Source organism: Bufo gargarizans, chromosome 1, assembly GCF_014858855.1.
Source record: "Bufo gargarizans isolate SCDJY-AF-19 chromosome 1, ASM1485885v1, whole genome shotgun sequence".
Lineage (NCBI taxonomy): Eukaryota > Metazoa > Chordata > Amphibia > Anura > Bufonidae > Bufo > Bufo gargarizans.
This window is the reverse complement of record NC_058080.1, coordinates 149,329,378-149,345,667: the sequence shown is the minus strand read 5'-3', so window position 1 is coordinate 149,345,667 and position 16,290 is coordinate 149,329,378. Positions and strand designations below refer to the sequence as shown.

At 41.5% G+C, this 16,290-nt stretch overlaps 1 protein-coding gene across 1 annotated transcript in view; it reads right to left on the bottom strand.

Annotated features, from left to right (window-relative positions):
• TUSC3 (tumor suppressor candidate 3) overlaps positions 1 to 16,290 on the bottom strand; it is a 328,869-nt gene that overhangs the window by 36,950 nt on the left and 275,629 nt on the right. The gene's annotated exons all lie outside the window — the stretch shown is intronic.

Below are 16,290 nucleotides of genomic sequence, written 5' to 3'. Positions count from 1 at the left end.
GCTTTTCACATCAGTAGCAGTGTGAATATGGAGGTTTATTCTTCGAAAGTTTCTGCTTGCTGCTCTCTCCATTGAGCTGCTTCACAGCCCTTCCCCCTATGCTGAGTGACAGCCGTAGCATCCAACCAGACAATAACTATATCTGTCACTCAGGGCAGCGGGGAGAGGTGGTAAAGCAGTTCCTGGGCAGTTAAAACTTACAATCTGTCAGAATAAAAGCACATATTCACACTACTCCTGAGGGAAAAAAGTTCCACAAAATGTATATTTGTACTGTTCTCCCTAGACCCTAGTTGGTGCTGTCAGCAGTTTAGTATGGTCAAAACTGCTGATGGACTCCCTTGAATAAACGCCATACAGCCTCTAATATCTGACAGCACAATGATCAATTAACAAGATCAATATGGTCCTCATTTATTGTGCATGAAATCAAGCTAAATGACTGAGAATGTTTTCTGCATTCAAAAAGTATTACTTTTAAAATGTACATGTTAGAAGAACATGGTAGCACAATACAAATTAAGTTACAAGATTATACTTTTTCCTATTATGAATTCAGATGAAAATAAGAATGTAATTTTAGGATTTCATTCCATTTCACAAATTTGAAAAATAAAATAAAAAATTGCAGGCAGTGAATGTGGACCCACTGTGCCAACCAACTGGTTTGACTTTGGGCTAGTACTGGGGGCATTATCCTGGCAGTCTCCTGGTCTTGGTGCTTGCTCAGTCCAGCTGGAGATACACTGATCAAGCACAGAGACCAGGAGATACAGCGCCGTCACAGCTGACAAGTTTCAGCACTTGGAGAGCAGCAGGAGAACACAAAGAGTAGGCACAGGAAGACCTGGCTATACTCGGTGTCTAGTGCAGTAAATGAAGGGGAGGGACTGAAGGTGAAGGCGTCTACCAAATCAACCCTTGGTATTCCTATTAGGTCATTAGCATACAAATAAAAATGTGTTTTTTTTTTTATCAGAATGATCAACCCTACTAGGCTGTATGCTTGGTTTAATAGGGTTGATCAGGCTGACAGAGGTGCTTTAAATTGAAAAACTCTGAATACATGGTATCTGACATATGTTGAATTATCATATTTAATGAAAATTTTATAGATCATCATACTTCTTGGACCAGCATAGGCACTCTAATTGCCTGCATAAAGATGTCCCAAACCAGACATTAGGCTATGTTCACACTGTGTTTAGGGACTCAATTTAACATATAGTCTGGAATAGTCTTAGAGCCCCATTGTAGTATCGCACTCTTTTGGCCTTTACCTGACTAATGGAAACATATGGACACAGCCTATGGACCTTGCGTACACTCTAAACCAGGGATGCTCAACCTGTGGCCCAAAAACTACAACTCCCAGCATTCCCTAATAGCTGTAAGCTATCCAAACATGCTGGGAATTGTAGTTTTGTAACAGCTTGAAGGCAGCAGGTTGGGCATTCCTTATACGTTTAGTATAGCAAGAACACTTTGTGAATGCAGACTTACTAAGCAGAAGTAATGAGGGAAATGGGGCAATCATGACTGCAGTAACGGTGGGTCAAGATTATGAGGTCAGGTCCTTGACCTCTGGTCACACCAGGTAATTAAGAACATATTTTTATACTTTTGATTTTATATATTTATTTCAGATCCTTCCATTTTTTTCATAACAAAATACCAATTTATATAAAATGTAAACATATTAAAAGTATGCTAGGCAGACTAAATGTTCATGCTGTGCCAAGGCAAGTAGCCATCGAAACACTGATGTACAGAATACACAACTGCGAGTCACACACTTTTAATACTTAATTGCATCCTTTTTACACAGTTTTTTTGTTTTAGCCATTTAGATCAAGTTCTTATCTAAACAATTTATCAACCAGGTTTTTTCACAGCCTTAAATTCTACCTTTGCAGCAAAAGTTAAAAGAAAAGCCCAACAAGCATTATTTAATTATCCAGAAGTATTGCCCCATGAAAACAAACCGTTTATCACGCAGAAATTAAGTGCAGTCTACTGTATATTAGCAGTTTTACTTAATGCCTGCAATAGTCCCAGTCCAGATGTTCCGAATCCCACATGGTTTTCTGTCTGTCGGAAAGTTGTTCTGAAGTTTACTTTGCATTCTCAGCATAACAGCTTCTCATTACCGAACCTTTTAGGTCTAAACATGAATTGTTAAGGCAAGAGATTTTCAGAACATCTAAAATTTAAGGCACATTACAGGCTAGTCTGACAAAACAGAGCTTGAGATAATTCTTCTTCCTAGCAGATTTTTTCTTAAAACAGACAAGGCCATATGGTTTGCGTCTACAGGTGGCCAGCTGGAGCTGCTCTTCGAGTCCCTTTTGTAAACACGCAACAAATGGCTGCAGTTAAGTTACTCCAGGCGAAAGAAACTGAGCTTTTCAAACATCTGCACACTCTTTTTAACAGTTTCTGTCACTTCCGACTGAATGTTCCAAAAAGTCATACCAAAAAATGAAAAAAAGTGAAACAGAAAATTTGGATAAAATATATGTTCTTCTCCATTGCTTCTAGAACCTTCACTGTTGCCCCAGTGGTCCTCACACCTGCGTAACTCGACAGTAACATTTTACAATACAGTACTATACTAGTTCTTCTTAGTTTCAACTTCAATATGAGGCCCTTTTCTAAGAAATATTCCCACATTTCACGAAAAAGGTCGCATTTTTATGCAGGTTTATGTAGGTTTTATCCCTAAGTAATAAGGAGCTGCAGAAGCTCCTTAGGTATTTTATGTCTATTATTTAGATGTCAAGAGAATATGTTGAAGATCAAAAAGCCCCCACCATAAACATTTCTGGGCTTCATTGGGGTATTAGATTAATACCTTAGAAAATTTGGTCGCAGTTTGAATGAATTAAATAAAAATGGGATTTTATAAAGTATACTTTAGCATTCAGTTGCACCTCTCATTCAAGCTATATTGACTTTCTGAAAAAGTTAGGAAGTGCCAAAGGATGCTGGCTCTTCAGGACAGCACAACAACCAACTGCAACTGGCATATATTTGCTTTTTTCTAACTTAAACCACCCAGTGAACACCTTTCAGTACAGGGGGATGTGTTATCATTGATTGATAGCACTCTGTGTGTAAGGGTATATACTGAAACACACTGCTTAATACTGTGATTGTGTTTCATGTAAATTGTGCTTGTAAATGTGTTCTCATAAAGTTGCATAGGGAGGCTGAGGTTCTCCCAGGGCTAACTACGCCCTACTCACTCAGTACTCAGTGCAAGAAGAAGAAGGTCAGTGTGTCATGTCTGAGGACAAGCTGAACCTCAGCAGCCATTTTTGTGAGTTATCCAAACTCCATACTTAGTTCCATATACCAGCCCATAGAAGGGAAAAGATTACAGTATCTCCAGGCAGCTCAGAAAGGGAATGAGGACATTGACAAAGGAGGGTAACTGTCATTTATCAGACTCTAGACTCCTTTGCTTCAGGTGGAGAGATTCAAAGCTACAAGCTAACCACCATAATTAAAGACAAAAAGGCAATGTGTCTAAGTATAGTATTCCTAGAAGAGGATACAGAGGTACAGCATTATACAGTACAACAGAGATAATTCATCCCTCCTACCTGGAGAAATAAGAGAGAGAAAGACTGATTGTCAGAGGACGATGCCTTATGCAACTTCTGGAAACTAATGTGAATCACTGTGAAAGCTGCCTTGTTGTAAATGACTGTTACATACCTTCATCTGTGGATTAACTTCAGTAAAGTACTGGGAGTTTGTTAAAAGCTCTAGTCTCACTTATTCTATATCATCATCTCAACTACTACCACCAACATTTGCACCTATTCGTGCTGGCGTCATGAACCAGGGTCCTAGCCGCAAAAGCACCCAACACCAATTACCATCAAGGGCACCTCAACTTCCATCTGGCTGGTGTTCCCTGCAACCGAGAGTGCCCCAGAGGATTTCATGCTGTCTTCCCATCCACTGTACGCCAGCCCAGGGAGGGATCTGCTAACCATGAGTACATGAACTATTGCATCCATCGGCCTCACGTGTTTTCCTCTGTTGTTTGGTATGCTACACATACATAGCTGTCAGTCAGTGATAGTTGTACATGGAGGAGGTGTTATCAGTGATTGATAGAATTATCTGTGTAAGTGTGTATACAGAGATAGCCGTCAGTCACTGATAGTTGTACACGGGGGAGGCGTTATCAGTGATTGATAGCATTCTCTGTGTAAGTGTGTATACAGAGATAGCCGTCAGTCACTGATACCTATACATAGACGAGGTGTTTCAGTAATTGATAGTATTCTCTGTGTAAGTGTGTATACAAAGATAGCTGTGAGTCACTGATAGTTGTACATGGGGAGGTGTTATCAGGGACTGATAGCATTCTCTGTTTGTGTATACATAGATAGCTGTCAGACACTGATAACACCTCCACTGAAATCAGAAATAAAATAAAAAAGATTAAAATGAATAAATTTGAAAATTTCCGACAAAGCCTTAAATCAGTCTGCTCAGTTCCTCCTGCTTGGCCTCAGAAAAGCCCACCATCAGCCTTAAAACAGACCCCATCAGTCACAGAACAGGCGACAGCTCAGAACAGACACCATCAGCCCCAGAACAGACATCAGGTCAGAACAGACCCCATCAGCCCCAGAACAGACCCCCACCATACCTCAGATTAGACCCCATCAGCCCCAGAACAGATCCCATCAGCCCCAGAACAGACCCCAGATCAGATGTTAAAAAAATATATAAACTCGCTTGCTCCAGATAGCGCTGCCACTTGCTCATCACTCCCTGGTTTTCTTCCGGCCCGCACTGCACTGTGACCTGATGTTCCATAGCGTCAGGTCATAGTACGGACCTACGTGTACTACGTCTTGGCACTGTACATAGTCAGGACATAGTGCAGAGGGAGGCCGGGGGCGAAGACAAGGAGTACTGCGCAGCGCTTCACTCCCCACGCCTCCCATAATGGAAGCAACCATTAGCATTTGGACTATATGATGCACTGTCATTTTTCCCTCACTTTTTTGGGGAAAAAGTGTCTTATAGTTGGAAACATACAATATATTATCTACAGCAAAATGCTCCATTCATCTTATACATGTAAAACAGCAATGTTTTGGCATGGAGGTCTTCTTCAAGCTCTATGACCAGGCTTGCCGAAATGCTTCTGTGCACTTGTAACACTTCAGCTGGGCCATACTTTGGACTTTGTTGCATAATGAATTTTGAGGAGTTTGGTGGAGATAAAAACTCAAGTAAGGACATCATTCCTGATGCTGGTGGTGCACAAGTTACCTCTGATGAATATAACCTAATAAAATAATCTACTTGCTTCTAGAACTCTTTAATGTTCTCCTGTTGCTGCTGGGTGTGTCGCAGCTGTTTACCCTGTTCTGTGCCGATCTGACACGGGATAGGGCTAGTGAATCACTGTCCATTGTAGTGATACCCTATTACTTTAATACAAAATGGAACATGTGAATTTTGTAAAATATCATAAATTGTTATAAACTAGAAAAGCAACAAGTCCATGAAAAAAAAATCTAATTTCTGAAATGACTACGGGGCATCTAATAATTAATAGCTTCCATTTCAATGTTGTTTGAAATAAGAAGGTCTTAATTAATAAGACATCTGTAAAACATGATAAATTAATGTTGAACGTCAAATGTAATTATGAGCAAAGATCAAAATCTTTGCCTTCAAACTCAACACTGCACAAAGTGAAGGAGAACAATTCATGGTTTCCGTAACAGATGCCACAGAGTTAATATAAGAAGACAGAGAGGGTGATTTGCTATGACCCCATATGCCAGAAACTGGCGTGCAAAGTCACAAACCCACCATCTGCGACTTTTTGAATGCTACTGCGCAGGTGGCATTTCTACTCCACCTCAAGCTTGGACTGTCCCCCAGGAAAACAAGTGAATCCCCCCCTCGGTGGGCCCTGAGCAAGGTGAGCCCCTATTTCCCACCCTCTGCACAAGTGCCACATGGCACTGATTGCACTACATATAGATACGCAGTGTACAGCATCTCACCCAGCCTATGTTTGTATTAAATATTGGATAGATTATGGGGCCCCATAATCATCTTGAGCGCGATGCTGCTGCCAGCTGCTGTGTAAGCAAGTAGTATTTCCATGTAGGTTTACAGTGGGCACCCAGAATCTAATTTCACTGGTGGGCCCCCGGAACACCAGTCCGACACTGCTCCACCCTCAACACTGTCTGAGAAGAGGAATGGCGGAGTGTGGTTTGTGCGGGGCCATTGGCCTAAGCAGATTCAGTTTACTGGCATAATGACGACTGAACTGTACTCCCGCTACGAGCAAGGACTGCCGAATGCGCCTAATTTATGACATAAAATTAACATAAATAAATTAAGTCTTACATTAAGAGCATCGTTTGCTCAGGGAATATCAAAGACCGGAATAAAATATCGATATTTGATAAATGACTCTCCGAATGTTTATCAAGACCAGTCAGAAAAACCACAATTATAATACAATGGGAAATGACAGGCTAACTAACAAAAAATGCTGGTGACAGATGAGAAGACACATGCGTGAAAACAGCGACAGTACATGGAAACTTTAATCCCATAGGGATCTGTGCTTTTGTTTTTAATGCGTTCCGCATGAAATCACTATATTAGGTTGGAAGACACAGTGATACTCGACTGGAGGTCCTCAAATGCATGACATGCGGCCTCTGGGCCAGAATAGAACATTCATATGGTTCAGCTGCCTTCCCTAGAATAATGATTCGGTAGGAGCTTGTCTGTGCATTGGGTGTTCTCCCCAACCAAGAATGGAAGACTTTCTTTGTTTTCTCTTCTGTTAGATGCGGCACTGTGGTGTCTTACCATTTCCGAAATTTAAGATGAGTGAATGCACACGATATGCAAGTATATCTATGTACAGACTTAGGGCTCATTCAGACGGCCATATGTTTTGTTCCGCACCCGTTTTGCAGAATGGGTGCAGACACATTCATTTCAATGGGGTCGCAAAAGATGCAGATAGCCCACGTGTGCCCCGCAAAAAATAAAGAGCATGTCATATTCTTGTCCGCAATTGTGGACAAGAATAGGCATTTTCTATGAGAGTGGTAGCAAATTGCGAAACGCATGCGGGCCGGTATCCATGTTTTGCGGATCTGCAATTTGCCAAGGAGGCTATGGAGGCTCATCCCCATCCCTACCCGACATTGGCTGCCCCCCCCCCCCCCAACACCAGATGCTTTCATTTACGCACGGGGAGAAGCGGGACCAGGAGCGGCGACCCATGTAAGTATATTCAGTGTGGGGGGCCCGGCACATTGGGGGGATTTTTATAGGATTGGATAACCCCTTTAAAGGTGTTGTGTCACTTCAACAAATGGCATTTTTTGGCCTCCCTTTGCTGGCTGGATTCATTTTTCCATCACATTATACACTGCTCGTTTCCAGGGTTATGACCACCCTGTAACCCAGCAGCGATGGCCGTGCTTGCAAACTACAGGAAAAGGCCTATTCACACTTCTGAGGTCCCAGTCACCAGAGAAGCCAGTCATTTTTCCTACAGTGTACAAGCATGGCCACCGCTGCTGGATTGCAGGCCGGTCATACGCCCTGGATATGAGCAGTGTATACTGTGATGGAAACATTTATCCAGCCAGCAAAGGAGGCAACATGGACAATCACAATACATTAGTAAGTGTCTTGTATTAGCTTTCTCTACATCAGGCATGCTCTACCTGCGGCCCTCCAGCTGTTGCACAACTACAACTCCCATCATTCCCTCACAGCCTACAGCTATCATCCTACAGAAAGGCATCGTGGAAGTTGTAGTTTTACAACAGCTGGAGGGCCGCAGGTTGAGCATCCCTGCTCCACATGATAAATGCCAGTTGCTGAAGTGAGACAACCCCTTTAAGGACAAAACAGTCCTAATATCTTTAAAGTTGGGATTTCAAACCTGGGTTATAGCATTTGCATGCGTTTACTACTAAGACCCATGGCAGTGGTTGCCTTGAAGAACTAAGTTCATAGATTTCAACCTCATTGGAGTTGCTAACACGATAACATTGTAGCACTGAATAACTGCTAGACAAGCTGAGCCACAAACTCCAGAATATCATGGGAAATTTACAATTAATAACAATAAAAGTCATATTTCCATGTCTAATTATATGGTCTGATAACATAACACAAGCAATAAAATGTGTTTCTCAGTTAATGAAGCCAAGATAAAGAATATCATGAATTCCAAAAAACCATGCTGCAAAATCAATTACTTAAAATAAAATGATCTGCTTTGACTCCATTTCTTGATATTCCCAATGGAATCTTAAAACCAGCAGTGATGTAGAGTAAAAATCAAAAGACCAAGCAGAACTCTCCTTACCTTATTAATATACGTTCATGAAAGCATCAGAACCAATTTAGATGCTTGAAGAGTAAAATGTATTCACTAAAAAGTACAAAAGCTCAATATGTAATATTCTGCACCTCCACAGATCTACTGTAACACTACAACCCCCAAAGGGCTGAAGGAACGTCTCTTACTCAGTGGGGTCTGCTAGCAGCAGTAATGGCACAACAGTGAGGTGTTCTCATCTCTTCATTGACTTCTACGAGCAGTATGTCACCGGATTCTGAGCTCACAATCAGTCTCTCCAGTTTAGGAGGGAAAAGTAAAGGTGCATTTTTGACCATGCCATATATATATATATATATATATATGAGAGGAGATGGGCACCACCAACAATACTAATAATACAGTTGGTAGCCATATGTAAAATTGCAAGACCAAAGAAAAGTACAATGCACACGGTATAAAAACCAATGCACACGGTATAATAATGGATAATAGATTTATTGCAAAGTCATTACAACATACACAACAAATCGGGAGATCTCAAGTAAAATATATGAGACCCCCCCCCCTCCAACAGCATAACGCATACTGTATATTGTGCAGGTACAATAAAAACGTCAATAGATCAAATGGATACAATAAAGTGGAAAGAAAATATATCATACAAATGTACTGAGACTCCCACTGATCACGAAGGCTGTGTTCACATCTCCGTTATTGATGACCCGACAGCCTGTTCCGGCATAAATGCCAGCTGTTGGATGGACAAAAAACGCTGTATGCAGCAGCAGTATTTTTCTGTCTGAAACTCAGCATTTATGCCGGAAAGCAGACGGATCACTTGACAATTATAGTCAATAGGGATCCGGCAGTGATCTGTTGAATCCAGCAATGCCAAACCAAGGGAACGCCGGCAGGCTGTTTTCTGCTGGAACAGCCTGCAGGAAACATTGACTAGAGATGTCAACGCAGCCCAAGACGAGGGGCTGAAGTTTGTTTAAAGCCCCATCAAGACGAATGTATGGCCTACGTGCATGTTTTGCAGACCACAAACCGCAGGTATGCAATACACGGGCACTGGCAGTGTTAACTCCATTGACTTGAATGGGTCTGCGTTCCTCAGCATACAACAAAAGATAGGACATGTCCTACCTTTTCTGGTGCGGAGACATGGACCCGGAAGCCCACTGAAACACTCAACCTTCAATGGGCTCCCGGGTCTGTGCCTCCACACCACAAAAGATAGGTATGTTCTATATTTTGCCATATGTTTGGCACCTCTGCAAGGATTTCACACGGCTGGTGCCAGTGTACTGCGGACCCACTGTTTGTGGTCTGCATCATGGGAACATACGTTTGTCTGAATGGGGCGCAAGTGACAGGTATCCTTTAAACCAAAATGGCAGACTTTAAATACATTTTTTAAAGAGTTTTTTTTTGTAAAGCTCTAATTAAGCATTACTAAAAACATCTCTGTGTAACAAATCAGATAGACAGGTGATTGGCAGTGATAGGGAACATGTTCATAGTCAGGGACAGGGGTAATGACAAGAGGCAGGTTGGAAGCCTCTGCATGTTACACACACGCGTCTTCTACAGACTGAACACTGACACGCCCTAGCAACGCTCAGTTAGAGCCCCAATTCCTGTGAATGGTGGTGGTTCCAGTGGCCGGATCCCAACTGATCTAATAGGTATCCACTATCCTGTGGATAGGATAAAACATGGTGGAACCAGAATACTCATTTAACAAATCTTGTTTACTGTATATGATTTCATGATTTAATATTGTGTAATGTTACAAATGTTTTATTGGCACCAGTGACAGTGAAACCTTTACCGAAGATCACATCTTTGAGGAAACCACCACCCTATCCAGACCATATTTTCGTTGGTCTTTATTAAAAAATATGGAGTCCTTTTCTCTGTACAGAGCTGAGATGCTCTACTAGCAGGATCTGAATTTTCTCTCTGTTCCGCCAGGCAGGTTAGATGACGGCTCCTCATCTTTGATATCTGACCTTATAAACACTCATCAAAGCTCGAATCTTATCTTCTTATAAGAATGTGGCTTAAATAAAAGCTGTATTGGATAGGCAGATCAGCAAGTGATTGTCGGGAGGTAAGCGTTCCCTTCCGGCAATCGCTTGCTAGCCAGCGGAGAAGACTGCTGCTATCACATGCAGCAATCTCCTCCACAGCATGGGGAGAAGTGATCGCTATGCCATCGCTCTTCCCCATGCTGTCTACTGGTTTGCCGGTGACAGATTGCTTACAAATCAGAATTGCCTTATTAATAAGCGTTGCTCATGCATCAGGCAATTGGCGGCAGCATTACACTACAAGATGTTCATGCAAAGGCTCGTTAGCGATTATCGGCCAAAACATCAGCCAGTGTAAAACAGCCTTAAGTGTTTATGACTAGGCATGAGCGAGCCTGAACTTTACAGGTTCGGGTTTGGGTGGTGTAGGAATTCCTTTATGGATTCCATTATAGACTGAATGCAAAACGGAAGCCTTTAAGAGCATTCTATTTTGATCCGTCCTAATAGAAGTCTATGAGCCAAGCATAACGGAAACCAGACAGATCTGTTATGCTTGGCCACAGACTTCTATTAGGACGGATCAAAACAGAATGCCCCTAAAGGCTTCCGTTTTGCATTTCGTCTACAAATTCAGTTATAACGGAATTCCTACACCACCCGAACCTGTAAAGTTCTGGTTCGCTCATCCCTATTTATAACCTCTTAGTAATTTTAAGATAAGGGTTATTAGATGACTAGCACAAATTGAAAGTGAAAGTAGGATGCACACAGCTAGAAAAACAATTAACCCTTTGTGACAGAACGGCTCAATATTTTTAATAAAGACCAATTGAAAAAATTATTTTCAGCCCCAAATGAGTAAAATACAATCATATAAAATTGTCTCTAAAAGCGTACCTAGCTTTTAACTCAAAAAGACATGTGTTAATAGGCTTTGCTATAGTGCTGCACAAGATATAGCCCCTCATACGTGAATACTGAGAGGCCCACACTTGCACTATTCCATGTCCCATAAAAAACAGAAGGGGCATCAAATATGGCTGAGCAAATTCAATCTTTAATACTCAGTAATGGAAGTGAAAAACAGAGCTACATATATTATGTGCATGGAACATGCTTGGAAATAAGAACATTTCTCAAAGTGTTTCTTCTGTAAAATACGGTATAAATAAATAAAATGTGTGATTTATGAGGCAGTAATGTACAATGGCAGGCGATGGATGAAAAACTCCACATCAGAAAAGTTTGTAAGACATGTTTATGACAGGCCTTATCATTGTTCGGAACCCTTTAAGGACAGGACAAATTAATTATTCACTTCAGACGCCTGGAAATGAACTTCAGGGATTTCATGCAGTGATACGATAAGCTGACAGGAAGCAGGAGACGGACGAAAGAGACCGTACTGAACTAGAGATCTCCAGTGATAGGACGTGGATAGACAGCCAGTGGATAAAAACAAGGACTTCTTTTAAATCTGAATGTTAATCTTCCTAGAGTGGAAAAGCTTTCTATGCATAAAGGAAACTTTACATGGAACTCTAATCTTTTGAATCCTATATTTGAGATTTCTCAGTTCAAAAGCCTCCTTTTAAACCCCATTAATATAGTAAATACGTTTTTATGATGCTTTATGTGAACTTCTAAGGCCTCTTTCACACGGGCAAGTTTTCCGAGTGGGTGCAATGCGTGAATCCGGACTCATTCATTTCTATGGGGCTGTGCACATGAGCGGTGATTTTAACGCATCACTTGCGCGTTGCGTGAAAATCGCAGCATGCTCTATATTGTGTGTTTTTCACGCAACGCAGGCCCCATAGAAATGAATAGGGCTGCGTGAAAATCGCAAGCATCTGCAAGCAAATGCGGATGTGGTGCGATTCATGCATGGTTGCTAGGAGACGATCGGGATGGGGACCCGATCTTTATTATTTTCCCTTATAAAATGGTTATAAGGGAAAATAATAGCATTCTTAATACAGAATGCTAAGTAAATTAGGGATGGACCATGTGATGAGCGCAGTGACGTCATCAAAGGTCCTTTACCCAGGTCCTGAAGAAAGAAGAGGAGATCCGCTACGCGACATTTTACTAAGCAGTCTGTATTCAGAATGCTATTATTTTCCCTTATAACCATGTTATAAGGGAAAATAATAAAATCTACAGAACACCTAACTCAAATCTGAACTTCTGTGAAAAGGTCCGGGTTCGGGTCTGGGAACCTAACATGCCGATTTTTTTCACATTAAACGCATTAAAACGCTTTGCACTCATGTGGAAAAATCGCGCACCAGCATCCTATCCGGCCCACACACATAACCCCGTGTGAAAGAGGCCTAACTGTAGTTAGGATTTTGGACTAGAACACAGAAGGATTCTGATCCATGCATTATCACTGGATGTAGGGTGTATGTTCACAAGCTATTTTATTATGCATCATTTAGATAACCTGTTACTGCAATACTACTGTGAGGGGGTACAATTTTTTTAACCCCTTAGTGACCAAGCCTGTGTGGGCCTTTATGACCAAGAGTTTTTCCTTTTTTCATGGTCTCGTTCCAAGAGCTATAACTTTATTTTTTCGTCTATATAGCTTTATGAGGGCTTGTTTTTTACAGGACAAGTTGTAGTTTTTAATGGCACCATTTTGGGGTACACATAACTTTCTGATTAACTTTTATTAACTCTTTCTCGGAGGGAGATGGGGAAAAATAGCAATACTGCCACTGCGTTTTTACATGATAAATTTTACGGCATTCATTTTTCGGTACAAATAACATAATATCTTTATTATCTGGGTCAGTACGATTACAGTGATACTAAATACTTATAATTTTTACTACTTTTTTTTCCAACCAAAACAATGATTTTGCATTGCCACTTTACAAGACCCATAACTTTTTTTTTCTTTTTCTATGGAGTTGTGTGAGGGCTTGATTTTTGAGGGACAACTTGTATTTTTTATTGGTATCATTTTGGAGTAAATGCCGCTTTTTGACCGCTTGTTATTACGTTTTTGTCGGTGGAAACTAAGAATAGATTAGAAATTCTGTCTTTTTTTTTTTTTTTTTTTTTACGACGTTCACCATAGGGGATAATTTATGTAATATTTATGTAGTCCGGGCCGTTACAGACGCGGTAATACCAAACATATGGGGGATATTTTCTTTTTGCAATTTTTTTCATTGAAAAGCGTATTTTCAATGGAAAAAAAAGCATATTATTTTATTTTATGGAATTTTTTTATTTAATAAATGTGTATTTTTTTTCTATTTTTTTTACTACTTAAAAGTCCGACAAGGGGACTATAATATACAGTATTTTGATTGCTTTTAAAATGTAATGCATTATCTCTATAATGCATTACATTTCAATAGCAATGCTATTCAAAGATTGACCAGCAGGCTGCGCCAGAGAGGCACAGCCTGCTGGAGATAACTGAAGACAGGCTCGGGGCCCTGATCGGAAGCGAGGTAAGCTTCCCAACACATCAGCACCCCGCGATCGCATTTTCAGGGTGCTGATGGGAGACAGAGGGAGTCCGCTCCCTCTGTCACCACTTTACATGCAGCGGGCGCCATTGTGCCCGGCATGTAAAGGGTTAAACAGCCCGGATCGGCACTTCTGCCGGTCAGGGCTGTTAGAGCAGGGCCCCGGCTCTCATGTGTGAGCCGGGTCTGTGCTCCCGCTGCACGGGGGAGCCGCGCAGCGCTTAGACTGGGCCGCCGTAAAAACACGGCAGCCCAGCCCAAGGCCCCTTATGGACCGCCGTAAAAACACGTATGGGTGGTCACTAAGGGGTTAAAGTATTTAAAGTATTAGGCACACCACTGTTCATATGCCATACTACTGGCATCACCGCTCAACAAGGTGAGACATAATGCAGGTAGTACAGCATATGACAGAGGAGACCACTGATTGGCTGCAGCAATCATGTGACTATGACTTGTAAGCACAGACAGGAGGGATCACTGAAGCTTCTGTGCTGGATCGGCCTGGGATAGAAGAGGTGGCAGTGTTTTTTTATTTTATAGCATTTTTGGATTTTTTTTTCCAGAATCCAGATGAAGACTTAAATTAGATAAAGTATTACACTGGAGAAGTAATGTCGTGAGGACAGGTCATCAATATAAAAGTGGACAACCCCTTTAATTGAGAAGTCTTGCTACAATGGTAGATTGTACATCTTCCAAGGGTAAAAGCAATAACTCATCTAAAAAGTCAGAGTTTCCCAGAAGAACAACAAGCTTCTCTATCCTCAGCTAAGCTAAGTGTTCTTGACTCCATAAGAAAAAGACCAGGCCACAATGAGAGCCTGCATGGCCAAAAACAACTACACCAAGAGTAAGAACAATGTTTATTTCGAAAAGTAAGAAAGTCGAGATATACTGTATTTGATACACTAGCAATTTTGCAAATTTTCCCACCTACAAAGAAAGGAGAGGTCTGTAATTTTTATCGCAGGTACACTTCAACTGTGAGAGACAGAATCTAAAAAAAAATCCAGAAAATCACATGTATGATTTTTTAATAATTAATTAGCATTTTATTGCATGGTTTGATCACCTACCAACCAACAAGAATTCTGGCTGTCACAGACATGTTAGTTTTTCTTTAAGAAGCCCTCCTACTCTGCATCCATTACCTGTATTTATTGCACCTGTTTGAACTCGTTACCTGTATAAAAAAAACACCTGTCCACACACTCAATCAATCACACTCAAACCTCTCCACCATGGTCACGACCAAAGAGCTATCTAAGGACACCAGGGACAAAATTGTAGACCTGCACAAGGCTGGAATGGGCTACAGGACAACAGGCAAGCAGCTTGGTGAGAAGGCAACAACTGTTGGCACAATTATAAAAAAAATGGAAGAAACACAAGATGACTGTCAATCTTCCTTAGTCTGGCGCTCCATGCAAGATCTCACCTAATGGGGTAAGGATGGGTCTGAGAAAGGTCAGGAATTAGCCCAGAACTACACGGGAGGTCCTGGTCAATAAACTGAAGAGAGCTGGGACCACAGTCTCAAAGATTACCGTTAGTAACACACTACGCCATCATGGATTATAATCCTGCAGGAGACAAAAGGTCCCCCTGCTCACGCCAGCACATGTCCAGGCCCATTTGAAGTTCGCCAATTACCATCTGGATGATCCAGAGGAGGCATGGGAGAAGGTCATGTGTTCAGATGAGACCAAAATATAACTTTTTGGCATCAACTACACTCGCCGTGTTTGGAGGAAGAAAAAGGATAAGTACAACCCCAAGAACACCGTCCCAACCGTGAAGCATGGGGATGGAAACATCATACTTTGGGGGACCTTTTCTGCAAAGGGGACAGGACGACTGCACCGTATTGAAGGGAGAATGGATGGGGCCATGTATTGTGAGATTTTGGCCAACAACCTCCTTCCCTCGGTAACAGCATTAAAGATGAGTCATGGATGAGTCTTGACAATGACCCAAAACATACAGCCATGGCAACTAAGGAGTGGCTCCGTAAGATGCATTTTAAGGTCCTGGAATGGCCTAGCCAGTCTCCAGACCTGAACCCAATCGAAAATCTTTGGAGAGAGCTGAAACTCAATGTAGCCAAATAACAGCCCCAACACCTGAGAGATCTGGAGAAGTTCTGTATGGAGGAGTGGGACAAAATCCCTGCTGCAGTGTGTGCAAACTTGGTCAAGAACTACAGGAAACGTCTGACCTCTGTAATTGCAAAGGTTTCTGCACCAAATATTACGTTCTGTCTTTTTATTTTATCAAATACTTATTTCATGCAATAAAATGCTAATTTTAATTAAAAAATCATACAATGTGATTTTCTTGATATTTTGATTCGGTCTCTCACAGTTGAAGGGTACCTATG